This window comes from Phoca vitulina, unplaced genomic scaffold, assembly GCF_004348235.1.
Source record: "Phoca vitulina isolate PV1807 unplaced genomic scaffold, GSC_HSeal_1.0 scaffold7, whole genome shotgun sequence".
Classification (NCBI taxonomy): domain Eukaryota; kingdom Metazoa; phylum Chordata; class Mammalia; order Carnivora; family Phocidae; genus Phoca; species Phoca vitulina.
The window spans coordinates 2,010,217-2,031,024 of record NW_022589710.1 but is presented as its reverse complement, the minus strand read 5'-3'; the positions used below and the strand labels follow the sequence as shown (position 1 = coordinate 2,031,024).

Below are 20,808 nucleotides of genomic sequence, written 5' to 3'. Positions count from 1 at the left end.
AAAAAAATTTATTATCTATCTCACTCAATCAAATTTTCTTTCACTTCTTTTGTAAATTTCTTCTGGGGGACTGCCCTTGCCATTCTCCCCACCTTTCTTTGGACTTCCCAGCTTTCAGACTCAGTTAATTCTATCTAAGCAACTCTATTTGTCACATCAACACATACACGCGCGCGCACACACACACACACACACACACACACACACACCCTTATCCTAATCCCTCCTTCTGCTCTCTCCTTCAACCAGAGCCTGGTTACCTTAGGGAAACATTCTTCCCCCTTTTAAAAAGCACTTTATCTTGAAAAAAAAAAAAAAGAATCAATTACTTAAAATTCCCTTGAAACTGTAAGTAAAAGAAAACTACCCTGAAGGTATCATTGTCATCAAATTCTAGAACACTGGAAAGGGCATAGAAATCCTGTCCAGAATTTTATCTTTCCCTTCTATCCCTCATTCTTTCTTTTGTTTGGCTGAATTACAAGTGCTGTAATAATGAGTACTTTCATTGCAAATGTATATATAGTATTTCATTGTAAATGTGCAGACAAATTATGGATTAAATTCCCCTGTGAACTACATGGAGGCCCAATCTCTGTAGATAAGATGACCTTCTGTTTTATTTTTAGAAATTGTCTCCAGCGGCTAGCTCACACTGCCCCTTGAGAGACAGGACTCCAGGGTCTTCCCTGTAGTGGAGATTTGTTTTCTTGGGCCTCTCGTCATCCAGACTTTCCAGACTCATCTGCCCAGAGGCAAAGCCAGCGGTGCCTTCCCAGGACTGATCCTGTGGTGTGTTATTTTTAAAGATTCTGGATCAGTTTTGCTCTTTTTAGGTTTTCTAACGTTTTACATTGGTATTTTGATTGAAATAGGTGAATCCTAGAAATGATTTGGGAAAACTTGTTAACTTTATACAAATTTTGTTTCTCATCCAGACACATGCCTTTTCATTTATTAAAGTATTCTATTCCTGAGTAAATTTTTTTTATTTTCTTCATGTAAGTTCTATACAATTTTGCTATTGTAAATAGTTTTCTCACTGTATTTTTCTAATTGGTTATTGCTCTTCCATAGGAAAGTTATTTTTAATTATTTGTGAAACTAGCCACCTCACTGAATGTTCTTAATTTTCAATAATTTCTCGGTTGTATTATAATTTGTGGTTCAACATATCCCAACTACAAATTTAAAAAAGAAAAAATGACTTTCAAGATTTTTAAGTTCTCAACAACTGAGAATAAAGGAAATTTTGGAAATCTATCAGCATAACATGTTTATAAGCCAAGGATAGACTGTAAAAAATTTCTTTTTTTTTTTTTTTTGGACTGTAAAAAATTTCTGATCTTATTTTCTAAGTGTCAACCCTTGATGAATCTTGCATCACTTTTGGCCTTCTTACTTACCTTTATCCATCTTGAAGGTGGGCCTCAGTGCTGGGCCAGCTCTCACAGAATCCTAGTGGGCCATCCTGCTAGATTATTTCTGTTTCCAGGTTGTACATGTTAATGACTATAATGACTGATTCTGACCCAATCTTATTTTAGGGAAAAAGTTAGGGGACCAATCCACTGAGAAAAGATTCAATGATACGCAAAAGCCTGCACTTAACTCCTTTCATATTTTACCTTCTTCCCTAGGGCTGTGTCCTCACCTGAACTCCAACAGTTAATCTCAGGAAGTGGCACAGTTTGGTTGAAATAATGAGAATATAGAATTTATTGACATGTAGCAAATTTAATCTTAGAGACCCAAAGGCTAGAAAAGAAAAAAGAAAAAGAAAAGAAATTGCATAGTTAATCACAAAATATGGTCATAGGAGGGGAGATGTACATGTTTGCAATCATAAAACTTAGAAATCAGGTTGAAGACGTTTTCTAGCTGCTTGCCTCTATCCGGTTTGGGAAATGTCTTCCATTTTAGATCTCTCCCAAGCAAGGCTGACTCTTGATTATCTGTGATCATGAATGGGTAGTAGGATAGTCCATATATTTTCCATAAAGAATCCAAAAGTTGACATGAGCCACTACTTTTGGAAGCACATCTGAGTGTAACAGACAACGTCAGGAACTAACCTGAGTCTTTGTCGATTCTTGTTCTTTACTAATTTCTGCTGGAGAGCCTCCAGCTTATAAGGTGAATAATATTCTCTTCCTTGACTCTGTTTCAACAAATGAATTCATGGTAGCGGAGCCATGTAGGAACACGGTGATGGCATCCAGACAGCAGAAACTCAGAAATAATTTATTGGCTTCCCATCCCTTATTCATACACCCAAGCACCTTCACAGAGCAGGGGGCTAACTGAGGTTCAAAACAGCCTCATTAGCCTAATGCGAGGATGGCGAACGTGCCACAGCTCCCCTCTAGGTTAGGACTGAGGGGGCTCAATAAATACCGTCCCTCTTCCCTGCCCAAGTTCAGACCCCACCGAACAAGAGATACACACAGGAGTCAGAGAGATGGAAAACAACTATTAATGATACAGCTCTGGGGAACACAGGCATGAAAGGGGAATAAATGTATTACTGTTTCCTAAATTAAACGTCCCAGGCTTTGAGCTTCTCAGACTGGGGACAGCGCCTGCCCTTCAGGCTTGCCACATAGTAGGGATAATAAGCCAAAATAGCATATTTGCCACAGGCAGGCAGTTTCCAGAGAAGGAGAAGCCAGAAGGAGCTAAAGAAAGAAGTGCCAGAAACACCTCACATGCCCAGTTTCTTCTCTCAAACTCGTTAATCTGCCTGCCCCCCGCTCGCCAGGAATAGGGCAGCACCAACAGGCAAGGAACCAACAGATCCTCCATTGTTGCGCTTCTCAAACTTGAGCATGTGTCAGAATCCCCTGGAGGGCTTGTTATAAACACAGATTACTGGGCCCATTTAAGAGTTTCTGCTTTGGTAAGTCTGAGGCCTAAGGATCTGCATTTCTTTTTGTTTTTTTTTTAATTTTATTTATTTGTCAGAGAGAGAGAGCACAAGCAGCGGGAGGGGCAGGCAGAGGGAGAAACAGGCTCCCCACAGAGCAGGGAGCCCGATGCGGGACTCGATCCCAGGACCCTGGGATCATGACCTGGGCTGAAGGCAGACGCTTAACAGATGAGCCACCCAGGCGTCCCAGGACCTGCATTTCTAACAGGTTCCCAAGTGATGAATCACTGCTCTCATGCAATGGTCCTCAACCTAGACAAGCATTGGAATCAAGAAGAGAAAGGAGTGCTTCCTCCTATCATTCCTCAGCCTTTTGTTTTCCTTCTTAACCCATTGGGTTTAACCCCCAAGTCTGTGGTCTAGCAGAGCTGTGGCACTGCATCCAGGAGAAGCAATCAGCAGCCTATCAGAATAGTGTAGCTCCCACTGCATGAGGCTTCTCCCTCCATATTGAGCACTATTCTTTCCTGGGACTGTTAATTCACAGTAATGATTTTTGTCCCCAGAAAGCTACGTAGTGGGTCATAATATAAATTTAAAAACTCAAAAGCCATACTGGACTAGAGCACTCCTTATTCTATTTCCCATCCTAAATTAGGTCCAGCCACATTGCCCGAAAGAGCTCATTAGAGATTCTTCGGTGAAACTAAATGACAACATTAAGCTATTCCAATAATTTGTTAATAATAAAAAATATTCCAAATTTAGGTATAAACTTTCTCCCATCATAAATTTCCCAGGTTCAAATTACAACCACAAAATGAAATCCCCTGAATATTAAAGCCTAAAATCAAATTATCTCACCTTTGTGTTAAAAGTCAAGAGAAATTAAAGTCCTAAATTCCACCCTCCTTAATTTCTTATTCTTCTGGGTCCATCTAGAGGAATCCCCATATTTAGGTGAGACCGTGGTTGTTTTAGTAGCTGCAGGGGGGCGTTCTCTTCCACCAGAACAGGGGTCATTCTCTTTGGACCTTAAATGTTCGGCTGTCCCCATATGTGCCTCACTTTTGAGGAGATCAAAGAGCACACTAATGATTATCAAAGTACCAGACTTGAACCCACTTACTGTAAAGATTTATTTATTTATTTTAGAGAGAGCAGGAGGGGCAGAGGGAGAGGGAGAGAGAATCTCAGGCGGACTCCCCACTGAGCACAGAACCCATTGCAGGACTCGATCTCATGACCCTGAGATCACCACCTGAGCCGAAATCAAGAGTTCCACTCTTAACCGACTCTGCCACCCAGGCGCCCCTCAAACCCACTTATTTTAGAAAGCATGTCAATCCCTAGCCGTTAGCAAGTATCTCAGACAAAATTGTATTCCCAGAACCCTCTACTTATATTGCCAAAGGCTACAGCCAAGATTCAGTGAAATCTGAGAGGGAACAAATACACAGAAATGGGGCAAAATCCTTGACTGCAGCCCTGCCATGATGTTGGTCATTCTATGTCTTTGTTGGAAGAACGTGGCCTTTATGGCACCATTTTTCTCCATATTAGGGGCAGGGGATGGGAAGGCCATGCGTACTGTCTCAGCACTTGGAGGGTGAACTTGAGACCTGGCTCCCTTCTCAGAAAGTCTAGAAATCTTCAGCGGTGGCAGTCCTAGGCACTGGCCCTTACTTTATGGCCCCTTCATTTCCAATCCGACATATTGAAAACGTCTTGATTTCCATTTGCCTCAAAGCCCTGTGTTTCCGGCATCGCACTGCTGAAGTGCATGTGGGTTCCGCCTGGCAACCCGGTCCCCACTAGCCCTTGTGTTGACGCATTTTCAGTGCCATGTCCCAGTGGTGGTTGTCACACTGTTTCTCGTTATGAAATTACTCAGACGCAGGAAGCCTGCCTCCTCCGGAAGGCTTCTCCCTTATCTCACATTACTTTCAGCTGGAAAATCACTCTCAGCAGATTCCTGAACGGAGGCTGCTGTCGCCACTTCCAACCTGTGTCCCGGGGCCCAGTGAGAAACAAGTCTCCACCATGTCCTCCTCAAGACCCCAGCTTCTGATGGTTCGGGCTCCCAGTGGCCCTTCTCCCAGCTACGTCTTGTTCTGCAGCAGTGGCGTATGATTTGAATGCTCTCTTGCCCCAGTTCTCTTCAGAAAAAGCAAATTTTCTTTTAATCAACCTTATTGAGGCATAACTCATATACAATAAAATTCACCATTTTTTAAATTCAAAGTTTATTTTTCTGTTGAATCAACTATTAGCTCCCAGTATACAGTTTGATTTTTTTATGCCTTCCAAACATTAGCACAGTTATTATCACTTTATCAATAAGCAAATAAAAAATCAATTTAGTCCCAGTGGTTATGTCTAGAACAATCTAGATTGTTCTGGCGGTCAGGAACTCTTAACTGTTTGCTTTAGCTTTTAGTTCTTTGTTCTATCTCCAAATACGAAAGAGCTGTCCCCACAAAGAGGTTAACAGCAAACAGACTCCAGGTTTTTGGAATAATTACAAGTGAGTATCTTAACTAAATAAACCCTGTGGCCCTCCCAACAGCAGGTTGAGTTGAGTTTCTCTGCAGGCCTGGCTGTGTCCGCCAATCCCACACACACCAGTCCCCGTTTCATAATAGGAGCCCAGGGGGAAAAAGCTTTTTGGGGACCTGCCCGGTGATTGTATAAGGACCTCAATTTCTCAGGCACCAGGAGCTCCATTTTGTCGAGGACCCAGTGGTAGGTGGCCCGAAGGCCCCAGGGGGCCAGCTGACGTCTCTTCAGATGGGTGACCTCGGGCGGGTGGGAGAGTGGCCACGTGCTCGTGGCTGACAAAGAAGGGCACTCCTCACCTCCTCCTGCCACCATGCCTCTCGTCCTCCTCTCCCCTAGGGTGCCCTTTGCACCACTCAGCCTGCCCTCCTGTGAACCCACCAGGCGGCCAGGGCCCAGAAAAGAAAAAAAAAGATTCACCATTTTTAAGGAGACAGTTTGATGCGTTTTTTGTTTGTTTTTTTAAAGATTTTTTAAATTTAATTTTATTGTGTTATGTTAATCACCATACATTACATCATTAGTTTTTGATGTAGTGTTCCATGATTCATTGTTTGCGTATAACACCCAGTGCTCCATGCAGAATGTGCCCTCTTTAATACCCATCACCAGGCTAACCCATCCCCCCACCCCCTCCCCTCTAGAACCCTCAGTTTGTTTCTCAGAGTCCATAGTCTCTCATGGTTCGTCTCCCCCTTCAATTTCCCCCACCTTCATTTTTCCCTTCCTACTATCTTCTTTTTATTTTTTTTTAACATACAATGTATTATTTGTTTCAGAGGTACAGGTCTGTGATTCGTTAATCTTACACAATTCACAGCGCCCTGATGCGTTTTGACAAATGTATCACCATGACCATCAAGATATAGAACATTTCCATCATCACTCAAAACTTTCCTTTGGGGGCGCCTGGGTGGCTCAGTTGTTAAGCGTCTGCCTTCGGCTCAGGTCATGATCCCAGGGTCCTGGGATCGAGCCCCGCATCGGGCTCCCTGCTCGGCGGGAAGCCTGCTTCTCCCTCTCCCTCTGCCCCTGCTTGTGTTCCCTCTCTCACTGTCTCTCTCTGTCAAATAAATAAATAAAATCTTTAAAAAACAAACAAAAAAAAAAAAACTTTCCTTTGTGTCTCTTTGAAGTCAATACCCTCCTCCCACCCACAACCCATGGGATTCACTGATCTGCTCTCTGTCTTCTAGAGTTTTAGATAAATGAATCATAGAGTATGTGGTCTTCTAGGTCCGGCTTTTGAGATTCATCCAGGTTGTTGCATGTATCAATAGCAGCTTGTTTTTATCCCTGAGTAATATTATAGTATGAATGTGCCAAAATTTGTCCCCAACTACCAATAGTTAATGGCTATTTGGGTAGTTTCAAGATTGAGACAATTTTGAATATATACATACAAGTCTTTCTATGAACACATTTTTTAATTCTCTTGGATAAACACCTAGCAATGGGATTTCTGGGCCATATTATAAGTATATATTTAACTATTTAAGAAACTGCCAGACTGTCGTTTAAAGAGGCTGTTCTCTTTTTTTTTTTTCTTTTCAGAGAGAGAGAGAGAGAGAGAGAGAGTGCAATTGGAGAGGGGAAAGGGAGAAGGAGAGAGAGAATCTTAAGCAGGCTCCACACTCAGCGAGGAGCCTGACATAGGGCTTGATTATAGAGCTCACGACCTGAGGCAAAATCAATAGTCAGATGTTTAACCGACTGAGCCACCCAGGCGCCCCAGAGGCTGTTCTCATTTTTGCATTACCCCCAGCACTGTGTGAGGGTTTTAGTTGTTCCATGATCTCTTGTCATTTGATTTTGACAGTCTTTTTAATATTAGCCACCCTAGTGGAAATGTTGTATTATCTCAATTTGGTTTTAATTTATATTTTCCTAATGACTAATGATGTCAAGCATCTCTTCATGTGCTTATTTCCCAAACATCTGTCTTATTCTGTGAAGGGTCTCTTTAAAACTTCTGCCTATTTTTAAAAAATCAGGTTGTCTCATCTTGTTATTGAATTATAAGAGTTCTTTATATATTCTGAAAACAAATAATTTTCCTGAACATATGTTTTGCAAATATCTTCTCCCAGGCTATGTTTTCCCTTTGCATCATCTTAACAATGTCCTTTCAAGAGCAGAAGTTGTTAATTTTGATGTTCAAGTTTCAAATTCCTATCTAAAGAATTTTTGCTTATCCAAAGGTCACACAAATTTTTTCCTAAGTGTTTTCCTAGAAATTTTGTGGTTTAGCTCTTATATTTTGGTCTATAATTTATTTCAGGTTAAATTTTTTATATGGTGTGAGAGAAAAGTCAAAGTATTTTTCCCCCATATAGTTTGTTCTGACACCATTTGTGTAAAAAACTGTGCCTTCTCCATTGAATTACCTTGGTACTTTTGTCAAAAATCAATTGCTCAGGGATGCCTGAGTGGCTCAGTCAGTTGAGCATCCGACTCTTGGTTTTGCTCAGGTCATGATCTCAGGTCATGAGATCAAGCCTCATGTTGGGCTCCACGCTCAGTGCAGAGTCTGCTTGAGATTCTCTCTTTCCATTTCCCTCTGCCCCTCCCCCGTGCTCACTCACACACGTGCTCTCTCGCTCTCTCTCTCAAATAAATAAATAAAGTCTTTTAAGAAATCAATTGCTGGGGCACCTGGGTGGCTCAGTTGGTTAAGGGACTGCCTTTGGCTCAGGTCATGATCTCAGGGTCCTGGGATCGAACCCCGCATTGGGCTCCCTGCTCCGCGGGAAGCCTGCTTCTCCCTCTCCCACTCCCCCTGCTTGTGTTCCCTCTCTCGCTGTCTCTCTCTCTCTCTGTCAAATAAATAATTAAAATATTTTAAAAAATAAAAATAAAAATAAATAATAAATAATAAATAAATAAATAAATAAATTGCTCATGTATGTGTGGGTCTCTTTCTGAACTCTATTCTGGTCCACTAATATGCATGTCTGTTCTTATGCCAACACCCCACTGTCGTTATTAGATGTAGCTTTATGGAAAGTCTTAAAATTAGCATGAGTCCTCCAACTTTATTCTTCTTTTTCGAAATTGTTTTGTCTATTCTAGGCCTTAGCATTTCATATACATTTTTATATCACCTTGTCAATTTCTACAAAATCCCTGTGGGAATTCCTACCAGTATTGCTTGGGAGGTACAAATCAATTTCGAGGGAAACAATATTGAGTCTTCCAACCTATGAACGTTGTATATCTCTCTACTAATATAGGCCTTTAAATTTTTTTTTCTCGGCAGTATTTTTCAGTTTTCAGTGTACAGACCTTTCACGTATTTTGTTAAATTCATTTTAAGTATTTCATGTTTTTCAATGCTATTGTAAATTATATTTTAAAATATCAGTTTCCAGGGTGTCTGGGTTGCTCAGTCAGTTAAGCACCCAACTCTTGATCTCAGCTCAGGTCTTGATCTCAGGATCATGAATTCAAGCCCTGTGTTGGGCTCCATGCTGGGCATGGAGTCTACTTAAAAAAAAACATAAAATAAAATTTCAGTTTCCAATTGTTCATCTGCATCTATGAGAGTCTTTTTTATGTTAATATGATGTCTGATATTAATTGATTTCTAATATTGAATCAACCTTGCATTTCTGGGATAAACCCTACTCAGTCATTATGTATTATCCTTTTTATATATAATTGGATTCAGTTTGCTAAAATTGTGTTGATAATTTTGTGCACCTACACTCATGAGCAATATCGGCCTATAGTTTTCTTCTTTGGTAATATTTTTGACTAATTTTGGCATCAGGGTAGTGCTGAGCCCATAAAATAAGCTGAGAAGTATTATCTTGTGTTCCATTTTATGGACGAATTTCTGTAAATCTGGTATTATTTCTTCTTTACATGTTTGGAAAAATTCACAGTGGAGCCATCTGGGCCTGGAATTTTTTGGCAGTTGCTGTTTTTGTTCTAAGATTTGCAATTAGGAATTCAATTTCTTTCATAAATACCGTTTATTTCTCTATCGTTTTCGGTCATCTATTTCTTCTTGACTGAACTACAGTAATTTATATCTTTCAAAGATATTGTCCATTTCACTTAAGCTGTAGAATTTACTGACATATGTCATTCATTATTTTAATATCCTTTTAATATGTGGAGTAATCCCTTTCCATCCCTGATACTGATCATTTGTATTTTCTCTTATTTCCCTAGTAAGTCGGACTAGAAATTTATCTATTTTATTGCTCTTTCAAAGGATGATTGTATTAGTTTCCTATTACTGCTGTTATAAATTACCACAAACTTTGTGTCTTCAAACAACACAGATATATTCTGGAATTCAAAAGTCCAAAGTCAGTCTCACCGGGCTGAAGCCAAGGTGTCAGCCGGGCCGATTGTTTCTGGAGGTTCTGAGGGAAACATGCACTTTCTTGCCTTTTTCAGTTTCTAGAAGCTACCTGCATTCTTTGGCCCATGACCAGTCCCTGCATGTTGCACCTTCTTGCTTCTACCATCATTAGTCTAACCCTGACCCTCCCACCCCTCTAATTAGGATGCTTGTGATTACAGTGGGTCTGCCCCAATAGTCCAGGATCATCTCTCTGGTTCAAGATCCTTAAGAAATCACATCTGCAAAGTCCCTCTTGCCATGTAAAGTACAGATTCCCAGTCATGGGCGTCTTTGGGCAACCATTATTCAGCCTACTGCAGCATTTGATTTCATTGTTTTTCTCTATTGTTTGTTCATTTCCTATTTTATGGATTTCCAGTGTTCTCTCTAGTGTTTCCTTCCCTCTTTTTGCCTTAGGTTTATTTTGCTCTTTTTCTAGTTCCTCAAGGTAGAAGTTTAGATTTTTTTTATTTACAATATTTCTTCTTTTATATTAAAAGCATTTAATGCCATAAAGTTCCCTGGAAATACTGCTTTTAAATACACCCCCAGGGGCGCCTGGGTAGCTCAGTCGTTAAGCATCTGCCTTCCGCTCAGGTCATGATCCCAGGGTCCTGGGATCGAGTCCCACATCGGGCTCCCTGCTCAGCGGGAAGCCTGCTTCTCCCTCTCCCACTCCCCCTGCTTGTGCTCCTGCTCTCGCTCTCTCTCTGTCAAATAAATAAAATCTTTAAAAAAATAAAAATAAAAATAAATAAATACACCCCCAAATATTTGATATGTTGTGCTTTCAATTTCATTCACTTCAAAAACATTCATCTTCTGTGAGATCTTCTTTGCCCCATGCGTTATTTTAAAAATATGCTTGTAACTTGGAGTCTTTTAGATATATTTCTCTTGTTGATTTCTTTCTCTCTCTCTTGTTGATTTCTAATTAATTCCTAATTAGAACGTGTATGCTAATTTACTTCTCTTGTGTAAATTTGAGCTTTTAAATTTATGGAGACTTATGACTCAGAATCTTGATGACTATTTCATGTTTGAAAACATGTGTTCTGCCGTTTTGAAAAGGGTGTGTATTCTGCTGTTTTGGAATGATGTAGTCTATAAACATCAATTAGGTCAACTTGACTGATAATGTTGTTTAAGACTTGTATATCTTCACTCATTTTCTGTCTGTTTTTTCTATTACTGGGAGAAGTGTGTTGAAATCTGCAACTATAATTGTGGATTTGCATCTTCTTTTAGCTCCGTGAGTGTGTGCTTCATGGATTTTGAATCTCTGTTGTTAGGTTCATATCCGTTTAGAATAGTTACATCCTCTTGGTGGACTGACCACTTTATCATTGTATTATGCCCCTCTCTTTCCCTGGAAATGGTCCTCGTTGAGTTTTCAAAATAGTATAAGAGAGGACCCGAGGTTGTGTGGCTGATCTAACGCTGCCTATTTATGCCTGGCACATCATTTTAAAGCTAGAACCTCACACATAAATGATCTTTAGAACTCATGAAATGTAGCTTCTTCTGCTTTTGAAAGTCTTGTACTGTAGATTTGCAGCCAAGCGATAAGGAAATTGTTCCATTCCCTATACCTAAAAGCTGACATAAGAAAACATTTTCTTTTCCCTCTAATCAAAGCCTGGCCTCAGCTCCCTCTGTTTACCGAGCCCAACGCAACGCTTTCATGCTGGTATGGCCAGCACTTGCTACCTCTTGCCTATATACAAGCAGCGGCTTGCCTGTGGCTAAAGCTGCCCTTAGGTGCCGTTAGCTGCGAGGTCAAAATCGCCTTGGGCTACGCTTCCTGAAAAATCAAAGGCCTAAAGCTGCCAGCCCAGCCCCACCCGTCAGAAGACAGTCGCATAACTGTAAAAACTAGTCGCGCGGTGCACCAAAGCCCTGTGAACCCCCAGAGTTAAAGAAAAAAAAAAATCACATGACCCGCATTTATCCCACCAAAGCCCTAAAGTCACTCAGTCAAAGCTTCATGTTTTGGGCTCCCCAGATCGGACTGCGTCTCTATCTCCCAGCGTTCCTGGATTGTGCTCCAAATGCTGGGGGAAAGGATGCTATAAATTGGACTCCCTCAGACTCAGTCCCCCTCCTGTGCTGATGCTAACTAACCATAACTGGTTACATAACGTGTGTAATAAGGTTCATTTTCCCCACTGTCCAGCAACACACTGGGCTCAGTTTTGGGTGGGGTTGTTTTTTTTTCTACAACACTCACCCCTGTGTAAGTTCAGGCCCCTCGCTACTTTATGAGGGAAGAGGTTCCTAGTGTCCCGGAATGGTGACAAGGTGGGAGACGTCCCACACAGGTGGTGTGGCTGGAGGCTCAGCCACATCTGGGAGCCTGATGCGCGTTTCTCTGCTGCAGGAGCCACGGGGCGGGGGGGGGGGGGGGGGGTGGGAGGCGGGGTGGTGCTCTGCCTCTCTCTGTCACCTCTGCTCTCATTCATGCCCCCGCCCCTCACCCAAGTCAATCCCTTGTTCATGCAGCTTCTGGCTGCCTCCACAGTTGTGTCCAGGCTCACCCTCTGCTTCCCATCCCCACATCCCAGATGGCCCTCCTACTCCCTCCTGGGAAGGCAGGCGGGGTGTCAGCTTCTCTCCCCAGCTCCTATTAATCTTTGTGATGCCATATCCTATGGTTTGCTCTCCTCAGGGTCTTCCTTTTTGATTCCTAATAACCTAGTTTGGAAGTCAGACAAAAGAAAACAGAAAGGAATATTAACCTCTTCCTCTTTCCATCTGGATGTTCGGACAACCAGGGAGAAGGCCGCAGACATATAGGAAAGTAGGAAGAGCACAGAGATTAAGATTCAGGACTCGAGGTCAGCGCCCGGGTTTGCCCACACTGCACCAGAGGGGTCTCACGATCCCTCCAAGCGCCCATCCTGGTACAGGGCTTGCACACGAGGAGAACCACTAACCATCCAAGTCTAGTCCAATGACAGTGCTAGTAGTTAAAAGTAGGTCCGGAGGTTTTACAAATGAATGCCCTATGGCTGGAAGAGGTTAAGCTGCGTGTCCAAGACACACTGCTTGTCAGAAGCACGGCTGGGATTCAACCCCAGGCTGCTGGACCCACCCACCCCCCACCTTGGGGTCACCTGGCAGGACTGGTGGGCAGCCGGCTCAGAGCAAGACGGGGACACAGGGCAGAGGCCAGAGCAAGGGGGACACTTACTTCTAAAATGAAACTACCACCATGGAAGATGGGAGAGGAAAGGCAGGAGTAGTCTGGGCCTGATTTTGCTCCACGTATGAGGGAGCCAGTCACTGGTATCTGAAGACCCTTCTCCAGATGCACCAGCCCCAGTGGGACTCTCTTTAAATGTCTTCTGATTGTTTCCATTCAAAGCTATCTTCCAAAACTCAGAATTTTCCACCTACCTTTACGAATAGGATATAAGTGTAATATGGAGAAGTGGGAGGAGAAAACCACCTGTCCTGAGGGGGGCGGGGGGGGCATGGAGCTGTGTGTGGCAGAGTTCAAGGCTGCCCCAGGCACTAACATCCCAGCCATTGATGTCATTCCCCTTCTGGGCTGTTCTTGAGTTAGCCGTATAACAGGATGCTTTAAAATGGTTCAGAGCAGCAAAGAGTGCTGTTTTGATGGGACTCTGAGGAAAACCCTCATATGGGTTTCAGAGATATAATGGGAAAAATCCCTGGTGGCCTTGCATTACAATCCTTGAGGGGCTTCAGAGTTGATGAAGGACAAAGGTGGGGTCTTTTCCCCCAACTGACTTTTCAGATTCAAGGCTCCCATGTGAGGGATCCTTCTGAGGGAATGTGGGGGGATTCCTGCCAACAGTAATTATAGCTGGATCCTCATGATACCCTGAAAGGTTGAAATCAAGCAGCAGCTGTGGCTGTCCAGAAATGCCCTTTCTCCACAGGACTGGGGCTGGGTCTACACAGTGCCACGAGCAGTCAGGATTCAACCACTGTCCCTCTGACCTCACCTCACATCACAGTCTTCCACACGCACCACCCAACAGCCCCACTGGCCCTCTTTATGTTTCTCAAGCACACCAAGGTTTTCTCCTTTTGGTCTCGGAACTGCTGTTTCCTGGGCCTGGAACGTTCTTGCCCAGACTTGTGCCTGGCTGGCTTCTTGGCATCACTCAGGCCACTCCTCCAGGAGGCCTCCCTCACCAGCGATTCTAAAGAAGTACGGGACCTCACTTTCCCACCTCCGTGTTTTATTTTCTTCACAGCAATTACGACTAGTATTTTCTAATGTATTCATTCTGTTACTGTCTTTCTCCTCCCCTGGAATATAAGCTCGATGAGAGCAGGAAACTTCTCTCCCTCGTCCTCACTGCTGCATCCCGAGGACCTTGCCTGGCACATAGCAGACACTCAAGAAAGTTTGGTTAAACAGGTGAGGGAGAGGATGCTGCTCTATGTGGGGCCAGCTGCCCCCCTCACCCAGACGCGACCACCAACTGGCAGGGGTCTGCAGGCCTCCGGGGAGCACGTTGGCGTGTATCAGCCTCACCATGCCCTTGCTACAGGGACGGCATTTGGGCTCACGGTGGACAGAAAGAATTATAGGATTTGAGCTGATGAAATTGCATCTGTCATGTACCAGCTGGTTTTCGAGATAGGAAGGAAAGCCATAGAGCTTTCTCGTTTTAGGTACAACTACTGTGTCCTAACCCATTTCTCTCAGCAGTGCCCCATTTTGAATGATTGTGGTTTTCTCTCATTTTTCTTTGAAGTATTTATTCACAGCTTGGTTTGCGGGAGTTGGAAAGCGGGTCTGGGGAAGGTTGCTGAGCCCTCCGCTGACACAGAAGAGGAGGTCACCCACTGGTCACTGGTCCTGGCTCTTCGCAAGACAATATGGCGAACTTTATTAAGATTAAAGGCAATCACCATTCATGGGCTTCATTTACAAGGATTTTGTAAGGAGTCCGTGGAACCTTCCCCAGGGGGTCCTCTGGTTCAACTTTCCACCAAGTGCAACACCTTCCATGACATGGCTAACATAATTGTCCGACCTTTGCGTGAACAGTCAGCTACCTCACTGAGCAGGCAGCCCATATTTTACCCCCGACAAACCTTTTCTGAGGAAATTTCCCAATAAAATCGATTATTTTTCTTTTAAAACCTTTTTCTATGGGCAGTTGGTAGATATTTTAAAGTTTGGGATTTGGGCCATATGGAGTGAAATATTTAGAAATGTTTAGAGCTATTTTGTTCCTTAGGAAAATGAGATTGAGAATAACCTAAGAGAAAATACTGCACCATTGGCTTTTCCCATTCATAAACACATGCTGCTTGGCACTTACTTCTCTGACATTCTGTGAGGTGAGGGAGCCTGGAGTTGAAATTTCATTCGCATGTTATCCCACTGGTGATAGGAAATTATTTCTCCTTGGCCAACTCTTATCACGCAGATTGCTCTAAAATCAGATTACAGATGTTTGTTTTGATTGATTAGTTAGTCCTGCCTTTAAAAAAAATCGCTCATATCTTATCAGTGAGAATAAAGCTGAGAAAGCAATTACAAGACTTACTTGTCAGTTTCTGAGAGTGTTTTAACCAGAAGCTCCACAGAAATAACTCCTAGATAAAGGTGAGACAGAAACAAACTTCTTTAAAATCATGAGTAAGGGACGCCTGGGTGGCTCAGTCGGTTAAGCGTCTGCCTTCGGCTCGGGTCGTGATCCCAGGGTCCTGGGATCGAGTCCCGCATCGGGCTCCCTGCTCCGCGGGGAGCCTGCTTCTCCCTCTGCCTCTGTCTCTCTCTCTCTCTCTCTCTGTCTCTCATGAATAAATAAATAAAATCTTAAAAAAATAAAAAAATAAAAAAATAAAATAAATAAAATCATGAGTAAATCTGTCAAATCTGTCAAATAACCCGAGGGGCCACGAATTTAATGAAATCCAATTAAGTTGTCCTGTGCATCAGTGAGCACCCATTAAATGCCAGGTTATTCCAGTAGCTGCACAGGATAGAGGATAAAAAGAACGTGAAGTTCACACTCGAGGTGCCCAGAGGAGCCTGATCTCCGTCCTCCCGTCCCCACCAGGAAGTCATTTAATGGGTCCACTTCATGTTCTGGCCAAGTGTCATGGGTTTCTTACAGGGATAAGAGAAATGGGGCTTAGCTTTGGGGAGATGATATGTACACACTCCAGGTTTGGGGACCAGACCTCCTGGTGTGAGTCTCAGTTCAGCACCTCCTAGTTTCATGACCTTGGGCACGTTTTTTAACCTCCCTGTTTGTTTTCTCACCTACCACACAACAATACTGTTTCTCTTGCAAGGCTGTCGGGAATCAGAGATAATCTATGTAAAGCTCCTAGAAGAGTGAGTCGTCCTCGGTAGCCTGCGCCAGCTGCGGGCTCTGGGTTTGTATATTTCTCCCAGCTGCCGACCCGCTAGCCCGGCACGCAACTTCCAGAGGTTCCTAAGTTGATCCTGCTGGAAGGTGACCTTGGAGGATCTGAGCCAAGACAAGCGGCGGAGGCCTTTGCTGGCCCTCGGCTTTTTAGCAAGGGCTGGTGCTCTGCAGAGGGGCTGATCCGGGGCCCCGGGGCGGAGGCCCACGCGGCGCAGACGGACGCCGCGGAGAAGGCGGGTGAGAGCAGGCGAGGGAAGAAAATCCGGGATAATGTGTTTAATTTGATCCGTTCCCTGGAGTCATTAAAATGCATCCTCCCCTGGACTCTAAAATTCTTGAGCTGAAATAATCAGTCCAACAGGCTTTTTGCTGGAGATAATGCGAGCTCACCTCGCAAGGCGCTGGAAAGCTCAGGCCTGTTGAAATACTGCCCTCTTGTGTCGCGGGATGGGAACCGCCTCTTCGGGAACCCGCTCAGCGGGCCAGCCTCTCAGCAGGGAGCTCTGGTAAAGCTAAACTCCAGGGCGACCCCCAAACGCTCCCGCTAATGTGTGGGGTAGGAACGGGGGTGCCAGGAGTCCAGTTCCTTCTTCACGTGATGGAGAATGTCTGTCGTTCATTTTCAAGGGGTCCCCAAACGAATTCTGAAGGAATTATTGACCTCTACTATATCCTCTCAACGAGGGACAAAAAAAATACAGACCAGACCAAACTCCACACAGGAACTCCCTGTTTCCCTCTCTCTCTTCCTCTCTCCTCCTTTTGCTCCATTCCTCCCTTCCACTTATTGACTGGCTTCTAAGACACTAGAGCCCTAATGTTCTCACCAAAAAGAAAAAGGGTAAGAAAACAAAGTTGTGGGGTTTTTTTTAAGTAGGCTCCAGGTTGGGGGAATTCACTCAAGCCAAGGACTTGAACTCAATGACCCTGAGATCAAGAGTCAGATGCTCAACCAACTGAGCCACACAGGCGCCCCCAAAAGCAAAGTATTTAGAACAAGAGCTGTGACATTATAAACACTTAATAACAGTAGCTATGCTTAGTCCTTATTATTTTTTTCTAAGTCTCAGGCTTTGCCCCGAGTACAGCTGGGAAACATAAAAATGGCCCCTGCTCCCATGAAGCTTACAGCCACAAATTCTGGGCTTCGAGCTATTTGGGGTTTTGGCCATACCAGCGAGCAAAAAAAGAATAATGTTGTCAGTGTCTAATAAAAAATTCCAAAACAACAATTCGTGATAGCTCAAGACCCACTAGGAAATATTAGCGCCATTTCTCTCAAACACAGCCCGAATTTTCACAGGTAAGTGTCTGGATGCCTTGGGGAGCTCTTCTTCTTTTCTCAAACATCTCCATGAACTATAACTCCCCTCCTTCCAATTCCAATGCTTAGCCACATTTTTAGCTAAAGGAGAAAATTATCTTCAGGCCGGTAGAATATGGAGCTGCTTGGTTTGAATGGTGTTTTTCTCACTCTGGTTGAAATTATATTCCTCTGTCTTATAGAATTAGAGTCTCCAGGAGCCCCCTGCCAAAATCCACATGTCCTTGCACACGTCACCTCATTCATTATTAGTTTATGAGATTGATTTGTTAAATGCTTCCCAACTTGATGGCTACAACCAGGGAGGCTCAGAATGAGCACACTTTTCAAAATAGAATTTTCTCATTTTAAAAATCATAAATACTCACTGTAGAAAACTCTGAAGAGGAAAATTACCCCCAGCATGAGATTCTCCTTTCCAGCGAAATCATTATAGATCTCAAGATCTAGATAAAAGGATGCAAACCCCATTCCACGACTTGAAGAAGTCCCCCCAAATTTCTGCAGACAGATGAGGAGTCTACTCGTTCATAGTCAGTCCTTAGTTCCAGATTCTACCTCCACAAAGGCTATGTCCACTCTACCGGATCTACCCCAGCCCTAACACACACAAGTGCACCGTACAACGCCACCCACATAAAACATGCCTGTGGTAAGCTGAAGATGGGGAATGAGAAGAATGCACTGTAGCAAGCAGCTTCAAATAAGACATTTTCCAGGCCTTTCTTACAATGTCCTTTGGCCATTCCCTCTGCCAGAGAACTTCCACCCACTATGTGCTCTGCTGTCCTTGGTCCGGTATCCTCTTTCCCTAGCCACCGTAGCCACTTCCTGCTCTTGTTAGGCTCCTGCCCGCTCTCCTACCCCTGGGCCTTCCCTTCTAACTCAAGGGCTTACATCAAGTTATTTTCTAAAACAAGAATAGTTTGCACCCGAAGAGAAACATGACTGCCAATCGTTAAAATAATGAAATGTCCAGCCCTATTACATTTTTTCAATACTGTGGGTAGCGTATGGTTCTGTAGCCTTTTAAAAGTCAATGATATTGTGAACATTTCACCATGTCAATAAAAATTACTCCAAAATGTATATATCACATCCCATGTCACCATGAGGATGAGTCAGTGTTCTTGAGGAAGGGGTTGCGTCAGGAGCGTGAAGGATCTGAGAGGGAGCGCACCTCAGTGGGCAAAGGAAGGCTGGTGCTAGTTCTTGGGGGATGTGATGTTCCTGTCTCCCTTGGGGAAAGGAGCAACACATTATCAAGAGGGGTGCAGTTACAGGAAATGCCCCTGGAACACTGATGATTTAGCTCAGGCTCGGGTCTGTGAAGGAGTGAAGCAGACATCCTCAGATAGCCTTTGCTGAGACACTAGAAATGTGCCACGTTCCTAAGGAATACAGCAATGCCAACAGGTGATACTTAAACATGGGTAACTGTGTGATTGCAACAAGAGGTGGGTAGACTAATAAATCCAACTTCTTTAAGTATTAGCTAGGCTAATGTACCGCATAACACACACAGTTAGAAATAAACACAATTAAAATAAACTTCTGGAAAAGCTTACCTGGCTTTTTACAAATTTTGAGTATTAGAAACCACCTGAGTAGGGCGCCTCCCGAGTATGTATTTATGTAATAATACCTCGAGGGGTACTTTAACTGACATCTTTATGAAGAGAACACAAAGATTGGATTAGAATATGTGGGCCCTTGCAAGAAATTCGGCCCACTTATAATTTACTGTATAAGTCACTACAGTGTGTCCTGATCATCCGTTGTGCTTCTTTCTCTAAGACTTCGTGGGAACCCTCCCCAGCATGGGCAAGGCTGTTCAGATGTTGACCTCCCTTTGTTGTATCTCAGACAGCTCTTGCCCCCACCACTGAGGCTGGGGAGGTACACTTGTTTCAAGGCTCTGGTAGAATCACAGATACTTCAGAAATGTTTGCTTTTGTACTTGCTTTAGTTGTATTCTTTGAACAATTTCTATGAAAGGGTCAAAAAAAAAAAAAACCCTTAAAAATTCTTCTTGGTCTGACCCTTAAAAAAAAACCCAGACTCACTTCATTCCCCATTCTCGGGCATCCTTTCCTTGGCCTGCCCCCCCCCACCCCATTCTTCCACTTTGCCTAATTTCTTTTTTTTTAAATATTTATTTATTTATTTTTAAAGAGAGAGAGAGCACAAGAGCATGCAAGCAGGGGGAGGCGCAGATGGAGAAAGAGAATCCTGAAGCAGACTCCACGCTGAGCACAGAGCCTGATGTGGGGCTCAATCCCAGGACCCTGAGATCATGACCCAAGCTGAAACCCCAAGAGTCGGTTGCTTAACCAACTGAGTCACCCAGGTGCCCCTCACTTTGCCTAATTTCTGATGCAGACTCTCCACTGACAATCTGATTTGTCAGATCTTGGCCACCCCTTCTGAATTCTATCCCTGAATTCCTAAGCCTTTGCCCTGGAACTTGCTTTTAGACCCCCTTGCTCCACATCTTCAAGCCACAGGCCAGCCCTTTGCCTTTGCCCTACTATTTTGGTTACCTATCTCCACATAACAAGCCACCTCAAGACCTCGTGGCCTAAGACAGCACTGCCATTTCTTTGTTCAAGATTCTGTGATTTAGGCAGGTTGTATAGGCATAGCTCGCCTTCATTCCATGGGGACCCAGTTGGGGTAGCTTGACTGGAGCTGGCCTGTCCACTTCCAAGATGGCCTTATTCACATAGTTGGCAAGTTGGTCTCGGTGAACAGCTGGGACTCAGCTGGGACTGTCAGCCAGAGACTTGAATTATCCTCTCTGTGGCCTCTCCAGATGACAAGGTTGAGCTTCTCATGGCATGGCCATCCTAGGGTAGTTGGACTTCTTTTATGCAAGTTGGTTTCCTCCAGAAAGCAAAGTGGAAGCTGCACCGTGAGATGCTTGGAGGCAGCAATTTGGAGCAGAGAGCACTGGACTGAAGAGTCATGACCCAGCGCCCCCACCCATGAGCTGAGTTACCCTAGACAATTCACAACTATTGCTGTTTTCTCATTTTCACAATACTGGGAAGTGGGTTTGGGAGAGAAGATAAAACCATCTTCAGCACCAATTCTAATGTTCCTAAGTCTAATCTGAATTAAAGAGTAAATGGATAGCCATAAAAGATCACTATTGAACCCAACTAAAAATATTTACTTAGCATCTATCTTGGACAATTCTGGGTCACTACAAAAGAGAGGAGTTTGAATGTTTGTTGGCAGGCACAAATAGGTAAAAAGTTAGCAAAAATATGCAGAATGGATGGATCCATGGTTCATTGCAAATAAATAGTCTGGGAAATATATTGAG

General features: G+C 43.6%; 1 pseudogene; it reads right to left on the bottom strand.

The window, feature by feature from the left end:
- Nucleotides 1-5,285: 5,285 nt before the first annotated feature.
- Nucleotides 5,286-5,743, bottom strand: LOC116632580 (annotated as a pseudogene).
- Nucleotides 5,744-20,808: the final 15,065 nt, after the last annotated feature.